The sequence below is a fragment of the Asparagus officinalis genome, chromosome 3, assembly GCF_001876935.1.
Source record: "Asparagus officinalis chromosome 3, Aspof.V1, whole genome shotgun sequence".
In the NCBI taxonomy this organism is placed as follows: domain Eukaryota; kingdom Viridiplantae; phylum Streptophyta; class Magnoliopsida; order Asparagales; family Asparagaceae; genus Asparagus; species Asparagus officinalis.
Window position 1 is genome coordinate 49,521,415 of NC_033796.1, and position 9,555 is coordinate 49,530,969.

The window sequence follows — 9,555 nt, forward strand, 5'->3', positions numbered from 1 at the left end:
GAGAATGATCTGGATTCTCCCCTTTGTTTAATTCTGGGTTCTTCACGGTGGCGATGGAGTGCCTCCCTCGAATGCTCGCGTCGAGTTTGCTCTCCGTTGACGATCCGAACATCTTGGTTCACTAGAATAGTACCTTCTCCTCACGATTTAATGTTGTGGAGGACTTATGTGGTAAGTTGGAAACTCTGAACGAGTTGATTGATCTTAACCGTAATTAGTTAGACAAGCCAAGGATTTCTTCTTTGCTGCCAAGGAGTAGGATCCGAGCTCTAGGTCCAGGATCTGAACTAAGCTGATTTCTTAGTTATTTATAGGGGATTAAGGGGTGTAACCACCTCCTTAATTTGCTCCTAAGTAGGGCTAATGGGATGTAACTGCCCCCTTAAATCACTCCTGAGTGGAGTTGTGATCCCCTCAGATCGTGAGAGACGGTTGTGAAACCGTTCAACTCGTTTTGAACGCAGTGTTTGTGAGCTGCGTTGGGCAGCAGATGGAACCTGCGTTGGCAGCTATTAAAAGCTGCGTTGGCAGCAATTCGATGTTGCGTTTGCGGCCGAACATGAGCTACGTTTGCAGCGATTTGGAAGCTGCGTTGGCAGCGTTAGAAGCTACGTCTGAGCTGCGTTTGCAGCGATTTGGAAGCAGCATTGGCAGCGTTGGATCTGCGTCTGAGCTGCGTTTGCAGCGATTTGGAAGCTACGTTGGCAGCGTTGGAAGCTGCGTCTGAGCTGCATTTGCAGCCATTTTGCATCTGAGCTGCGTTCGTAGCTATGAACGCGGTGCGTCTTGATGCTGGTACGCGGGGAGGACTTCCACGTCTTGGTTTGAAGAGACCGTCGATTTGTAGTCTCTTTCTGTCAGAGCGTTGCAAAGATCATCGTTTTGTAATCTTTGCTTTAGCTCTTTGATATGTGAGAGTCGTCAGATTGTAACTCTCGATGTTGATTGTGAAGGCTGTTGATTAGAGCTTTCATCGGTTGTTGCGAAGGTCGTCAGATTGTAACCTTCATCAGTCTATGTGAAAGTCTTCAAATTGTAACCTTCTAGAAGTCGTCAGAGTGTAACTTCTATCATCGGTGTTTTGATGGGGATCATCTATCTATTGTGATTTTTTGACAGCCTACAGAACCCCCTCTAAAGTTTTTGAAAGTTCGCGATTGACTGGGATAAATTTTCGGAATACTTTGGATCTCAACTTTGATCTTGGAGCTGTTGATTCCTTGCGGTAAATGATTTGTTCTCTACACTTGCTTCGAAGGCATCTTGGTTGAAGGGATTTGCCATGTAGGACCTGTGTGAAGGTATGCGCCATAATCCTGCATCAAGAATGTGAGAGTTTCGACGGTTGTTCCAGTGAGATGAACATCGGATTGCGCCACCACTTCTTCGTCAGAGAAGCTAGTCCCCAGCTGAGTCGCCATCTTTTGTTTGTGGAAAATTTGCAGTAAAAAGAAGGTGAAAGAAAAATTGATTTGTATTCTCTCAAAATTGATTACAATTTGGATTCCGATTACAAAAGAGAAGAGAATGATCTGGATTCTCCCTTTTGTTTAATTCTGGGTTTTTCACGGTGGCGATGGAGTGCTTCCTTCGAATGCTTGCGTCGAACATGCTCTCCGTTGACGATCCGATGTCTTGTTTCACTGGAACGTGGTCTTCTCCTCACGATTTGACATTGTGGAAAACTCTGAATGAGTTTAAAACTCTATGAAAGAGTTGATTTAATCGAAAGTCGGTTATAAGCCAAGGATGAAGAAGATCTTGTTGCCGATCTCCAAAGCTCCAACCGAAGGATGAAGGATCCTCTTTTCGCTGCCAAGTCCCAGCCGAAGGATCAGAATCGAAACCCCAAAGATTCCGCCTCGAGGATCTCTTCTATTGCTGCCAAGAAGTTCCCACAGACCGAACCCCGAACTGAATTGATTTTTAGTTATTTATAGGGGATTAAGGGGTGTAACCACCTCCTTAATTGGCTCCTAAGTGGGGCTAATGGGATGTAACCGCCCCTTAAATCACTCCTGAGTGGAGTTGTGATCCCCTCAGATCGTGAAAAATGGTTTTTTAAACTGTTCAGCTCGTGTTTGAACGAGTCAAACGCAAAATTCGCGTTCTGGTGTGAATTCTGCGTTCAAACGCAGTGTCTGGAAGCTTGAACGCAATGTCTGAAAGCTTGGACATAGCGGCTGGAAGCTGCGTTTGCGGCCGAACATGAGCTGCGTTTGCGGCCGAATCTGAGCTGCGTTTGCAGCTTTTGGAGCTGCGTTTGCGGCCGAACATGAGCTGCGTTGGCGGCTGAATCTGAGCTGCGTTTGCAATTTTTGGAGCTGCATTTGAGCTGCGTTCATGGCTATGAACGCGGCGCATCTTGATGCTGGTACGCGGGGAGGACTTCCATGTCTTGATTTGAAGAGACCGTCGATTTGTAGTCTCTTTCTATCGAAGTGTTGCAAAGATCGTCATTTTGTAATCTTTATTTTAGCTCTCTGATATGTGAGAGTCGTCAGATTGTAACTCTCAATGTTAATTGTGAAGGCTGTTGATTAGAGCTTTCATCAATTATTGTGAAGGTCGTCAGATTATAACCTTCATCGATCCATGTGAAAGTCTTCAAATTGTAGCCTTCTGGAAGTCGTCGGATTGTAACTTCCATCATCGGTGTTTGATGGGGATCATCTATCTATTATGATTTTTAGACAACCTACAGGTGCCGTAACAATGGCGGCGACGGTTTTAGTTTGAAACCCTAAGGGTTCGTGTGTGATCACATGACGAAATTTAAGGAGGTGGTTACCTCAAATTTTGGCGAGGCTTAAAAGCTTCAAACGAACCTCGCGTTCATTCTTAATTTTAACGAACCTCGCGTTCGTTCTTAAGGTGAGCCTCGCGCTCAGGATTAAGGTGAGCCTCGTGCTCAATTTAAACGAACTTCGCGTTCGTTCTCAGGTGAGCCTTGCGCTCAATTCAAGCTGAGCCTCGTGCTCAGTTCTCAGGTGAGCCTCGCGCTCAATTTAAATGAACTTCGCGTTCGTTCTCAGGTGAGCCTCGTGCTCAATTCAAGTTGAGCCTCGCGCTCAGTTATCAGGAGAGCCTCGCGCTCAGTTATCAGGTGAGCCTCGCGCTCAGTTCTTAGGTGAGCCTCGTGCTCAATTCAAGTCGAACTCCGCGTTCATCCTCAGGCGAGCCCTGTGCTCAATCCAAACGAACCTCGCGTTCGTTCTCAACTTGAACCTCGCGTTTATTTTTTAAACGAACCTCACGTTCGTTCTCAAGTTGAACCATGTGTTTGGTTTCAGTCGAACCTCACGTTCAATCTTCAAACGAACCTCGCGTTCGTTCTCAAGTTGAACATCACGTTCATTTTCAGACGAACCTCGCGTTCGTGCTTAAGTGAGTCTCGTACTCAATACAGTTGAACCTCGCGTTCGAAGTCAAGCGAACTTCGTGTTCACTATGGTTAAGCCTCGGCTTTTCATGGGTCCACTTTGGTATACTTAATTTATTCAATTAAGTTATGGGCCCTAATTAAGTTGTGAGACCCCAATTAAGTTTTTGGAAATTCAGTTGATTTAAATTAAATTTAAATCTAATTTGGTTTTTTAATCATTTATTTAATTCAAATATTATGACACTAAGGTATTAAGGTTGTCTCTCACTCTAATTGATTAATTAAAACAAGAAGTTACCAAAGTAACCTCTCTTGTGTAGATTGTTCATGAGGAATGTGAGATGTTTGTGTGTATGCTTTCGTGTAAATATTTAATCGGTCCAAAGGAAGGTTAATATTTATTTAGACTGTATACACATCTGCAATGATAAGCGTGTGACAATTATAAGGTTTACATGTGAATAATGAATCGATCCAAAGATAGTTTCATTATTTGACATGAGTTATTGTCAATGTTTGATCATTGCAACAAGGTATCACTTACAAGTTAATATTACTGTCCAAAGACTTGATATTAATGTTGTGCCGGTATCTTGGATGGGGATTGTCATTATTTGAATTTTATTGATTATGGTTATTGATGTGAGCATTCTTTTGTTTTATTTCAGCTAATGCATCTGCTGCAACAATTTCTGCTAACATCAACTCAATTCCCATGCTAAATGGGACAAATTTCAAGGTTTGGAAAGAAAACATATTAATTGTTCTTGGCTGCATGGATCTTGACTATGCATTAAGAACTGAACAACCCCAACCTCTCAATGCGGATAGCACTCCTGATGCAAAGAAGGAGCAAGAGAAGTGGGAGCGTTCAAATCACATGAGTCTTATGATCATTAAGCGCGGCATTCTGGAAGCCTTCAGGGGCATAGAATCCGAAGGGATTACTAAGGCTAAAGATTTTCTTGTCGAAATTGAGAAGCGTTTTGCTAAAAACGATAAGGTAGAAACAAGCACGCTTTTAGCTCGCTTGATTTCAATGAAGTATAAGGGCAAAGGAAATATCAGGGAGTACATTATGGAAATGTCTCATATTGCTTCAAAGCTTAAGGCACTTAAACTCGATCTTTGTGACGAGTTATTAGTGCATCTGGTTTTGTTGTCTCTTCCTGCACAGTTTAATCAGTTTAAGGTCAGTTATAACTGTCAAAAGGAGAAATGGACTCTAAATGAGCTCATTTCATACTGTGTACAAGAAGAAGACAGGTTGAAGCAAGATAAGATAGAAAGTGCTCATTTGGCCTATGCCTCTAAGGATAAGGGCAAGAAAAGGTAGAATGATAATAATGCTGCTAAGGGTTCAGTTCAGAAGAAACAACATAAGGATAATCAGGGTTGTTTCTTCTGTAACAAGCCTGGACATGTAAAGAAGGACTGTACAAAATATCACACCTGGCGTGCTAATAAGGGTACGTTCCTTACTTTGGTCTGTTCTGAGGTTAATTTAGCTTCAGTACCTAGAAACACTTGGTGGTTAGACTCTGGTGCTACTACTCACATAAGTGTTTCTATGCAGGGTTGCCTGAGCTACCGAAAGCCAAGTGATGTTGAAAGACACATCTTTGTGGACGACGGACAATCGGTAGATGTGGAAGCAATTGGGCACTTTAGGTTGTTGTTAGGAACTGGTTCTTATTTGGACTTGAAAGATACTTTTGTAGTACCGTCTTTTAGACGGAATTTAATTTCTATTTCTGTATTAGACAAATCAGGTTATTCTTGTTCATTTGGAAACAGTCAATTCAGTTTATCTTTTAATTCAAATATTGTGGGAACCGGTTACTTGAGTACTTATGACAACTTATATTTGCTTGATACAATTGCTTCTTATAATGAATCCTTGCATGTGGAATCACGTGGTACTAAGCGTAAATTAAATAAGAAAAATTCGGTGACATTATGACATAAGCGCTTGGGTCATATCTCAAAAGGTAGAGTTGAGCGTCTTGTGTCTGATGGCATTTTGGATTCCCTTGATTTTTCGGACTTCGACGTATGTGTTGAATGTATCAAGGGAAAACAGACCAAAGTGAAAAGATTAGGTGCCAACAGATCTTCGGATGTCTTAGAATTGATACATACGGATATTTGTGGGCCATTCCCTACGGAATCCTGGAATGGTCAACAATATTTTATATCATTCATAGACGATTACTCACGTTATGGGCACCTATATCTTATTCATGAAAAATCTGAGTCTCTGGACATGTTCAAAGCCTATAAAGCTGAAGTTGAGAATCAACTCAACAGAAGAATTAAAACCGTTAGATCTGATCGTGGTGGTGAGTACTACGGCAGATATGATGGTTCAGGTGAACAACATCCAGGACCATTTGCTAGATACCTAGAGGAATGCAGTATCGTCCCACAGTACACCATGCCGGGTTCACCTAGCATGAATGGTGTAGTTGAAAGATGAAATAGGACTCTTAAGGATATGGTAAGAAGTATGATTGCTCATTCTTCTTTACTAGAGTCACTCTGGAGAGAAGCACTTAAGACAGCAGCTTACATTCTGAATAGAGTACCAAGTAAAGCAGTTGCTAAAACACCTTATGAGCTTTGGACTGGTCGAAAGCCCAGTTTAAAGCATTTACATATTTGGGGATGTCCAGCTGAGGCAAGGCCTTATAGGCCGAATGAAAAGAAATTAGACTCCAAAACAGTTAGCAGCTACTTTATTGGGTACTCTGAACGCTCTAGGGGCTATAAGTTTTATGATCCCACACTAAGGAACATTTTTGAGATGAGAACAACAATATTCTTTGAGGATGTTGAGTTTGGGGGAGAAATAAGGTTAGAGACATTAGTTTTGAGGAGGAATTGGCTTCAGATCCAATCCATACAGTTACTTTTGACAATATTCAGGTTCCTATACCTGTACGTTGTTGCTCAAGAAGTAAATCCGGAACCTCAAGATGATAATGTTGAACAACTCCCTATTCCAGAAGAACAAACTCAACAACCTCAAGAACCAGTGACACTAAGGAGATCCACGAGAGAAAGGAGAAATGCTATTTCGGATGATTATATTGTATTTCTTCAAGAACATGAGGAAAGTAGTGGAATGTTGGAAGATGATCCAATTAACTTCCTTCAGGCCATGAAAAGTTCTAACTCTTAACAGTGGATTGATGCTATGAATGAAGAGTACAAGTCTATGCAAGACAATAAGGTTCGGAAACTTGTCTCATTGCCAGAAGGTGCAAAACCAATTGGTTGTAAATGAATTTTTAAAACCAAGCGGGATGAAAATGGTAATGTGGAGAGGTATAAGGCACGTCTTGTGGCTAAAGGCTATACTCAAAAGGAAGGCATTGATTATACAGAAACTTTCTCTCCGATTTCATCGAAAGACTCTTTCAGAACAATTATGGCACTTGTTGCTCATTATGATCTTGAGTTACATCAGATGAATGTTAAGACTGCATTTCTCAATGGCGACATTGATGAGATGATTTATATGGTGCAACCAGAAAACTTTATGTCAGGAGACCCAAAGAATATGGTCTGCAAATTAAGGAAATCCATCTATAGACTCAAGAAAGCTCCTCGTCAATGGTATCATAAGTTTCAACAAATAATTATCTCGTTCGGTTTTGAGATGAACATTGTTGATGACTGTGTATATCACAAGTTCAGTGGGAGTAAGTATATCTTTCTGGTTCTGTATGTCGATGATATATTGCTTGCCACTAATGATATAGGCATGTTGCACGAAACCAAGAGATTTCTATCAAAGAATTTTGAGATGAAAGATCTTGGGGACGCCTCTTTTATATTAGGGATCCAGATACATCGAGATCGCTCTCGGGGTATTCTTGGATTATCACAAAAGAGCTATATCGATAAGGTACTTAAAAGGTTTGGCATGCAAGATTGCAGACCAGGTGACACCCCTGTTGCTAAAGGAGACAAGTTTAGTCTCAATCAGTGCCCTAAAGGTAACCTTGAAATTCAGGAAATGCAGAAGATTCCTTATGCTTCGGCTGTAGGAAGTCTAATGTATGCTCAGGTATGTACGCGTCCGGATATTGCGTACATTGTTGGGATGTTAGGCAGATACTTAAGCAACCCTGGTATGGATCATTGGATAGCAGTCAAAAGGGTTATGAGGTATCTTCAGAAAACAAAAGATTACATGCTCACATACAGAAAATCAGAGAAATTAGAGGTCATTGGGTATTCGGACTCTGATTTTGCTGGATGCCAAGATAGCAGGAAGTCTACATCAGGCTACATTTATATGTTAGCAGGAGGAGCTATATCATGGAAAAGTGTCAAACAAACACTAGTAGCTTCCTCCACTATGGCAGCAGAATTTGTAGCTTGCTATGAGGCATCCAATCAGGGAATATGGCTGCGAAATTTTGTCACGGGACTGCGCATTTTGGAAAATGTTGAAAGACCACTAAGGTTATATTGTGACAATAAATCTGCAGTAATGTATTCCAATAACAACAGGAGCTCAACTAAGTCAAAACATATTGACATTAAGTTCCTGGTTGTGAAAGAAAGGGTACAGAGTGGACAGATATCCATAGAGCACATTGGGACAAACTCCATGATAGCTGATCCTCTTACTAAGGGATTGCCACCTAAGGTCTTTCATGAGCATACTGCTCATATGGGTGTGGTATTATTTGAGGATATTATGTTTTAGTGGGAGTTTGTATTTGTGGTGCTTTATGTTTGTTTGTATTGTCTGATCAGAATAAAGTTTTCAGTTAAGACACTCTGCTACATTATGTTTGGTTTTGACCTCACTAAAGGAGGACCAGTTAAAAATAGGCATGTACTGATCACATTACATGTAATTTTCATGCTGCACATCCATGATTGATCTATGTCGTTTGATTGTATTGGTATATGTGACCATTGATGGGTCGAGTCACGATACATGTGACGAATGCTGCTTTGATCCTATATTGATATAGTCAATGGACGAGATTGTTCGGAAATACCCATTTCAGTGATAGCAATTTTTGAGCTCATAAGGTTATACACAATTTAAGGAATCATATGGTGCCTAAGTGGGAGATTGTTGGATTTAATCTAATAAATCTATTTATGGGCACATATGATTAATCAATGTGTATTGCTATCTTTCAGGATAACCCACTAAAGTGATCAATTAATTTGGGTTAATTGGGTATTTAAATAAGTCATGGGGTTATATGTGTAGATACCATGTTGTATTTGTGATTTGTTGAGGGGCCAAATTGCAAATGTACAATATCTATAAATAAGGGGTTATGGTCCCTAATCTAGGGTTACATTCTCTAATTCTCTTCACCCCCATCTAAAGGAGAAATTCGGTTATAGAGAAACCCTAAGGTTAGAAGATCCAAAACCCATCTCAGGTTCATCTATGGATTCAGGTATAAGCTTCCGCTCTTTATGATTATTGCTTATCTCTTTGAATTAATCATGGCTTTATGGTTTTAGATCTCAAGTTCTTCATTAGATCTAACAACTAGTTTTTTGATAAACTAAAATATATCATCTTAATCATTATACTCGAATTTTTTGCATGTGGATATCGTCCAGACATCCTACACTACAAAAGGCAGTTTTAATGATGATCGAAGTTGATTGGTTTTTGTTTGACTTCTTACATGAGAAGATCTGTTGAAAAAGATGGTGTATAAATTGGGTAATTTTATACCACTCATGCGTAGCTTTATGAACACCCCCCTCCCCAATAAAAAAAAGTGTGGACCATAATTTTTACTAGCAAAAACATCATCCTTGCATAATTTTACCTAACTATGTGAAAATTGTGATTAACATTGTTACAAGAGTTTTCTAATAGGGCCCCGTTTCACAAAGGGTTAAGTGAGGGGTTTAAGGAAAGTTAACCTCTCCTTAGCCTACCAAACATGAAAAATTTACATAGGCTGTAAATTGAACTAACCTCTCATAATTTGTCAAAAACAAAAAAATATTAGAAAGGCTTACAAATCCCTCTAGACGGGTTAAAATGAGTTAACTTCTCAAAAAGAGGGGTTTATAAATCTACCTATTTAGACAAATTAAGAGATAACCCCTCATTTATAAAGAAAACATGCATAATTCTTTTTGTTTCCAAACACAAAAATTGACCACAA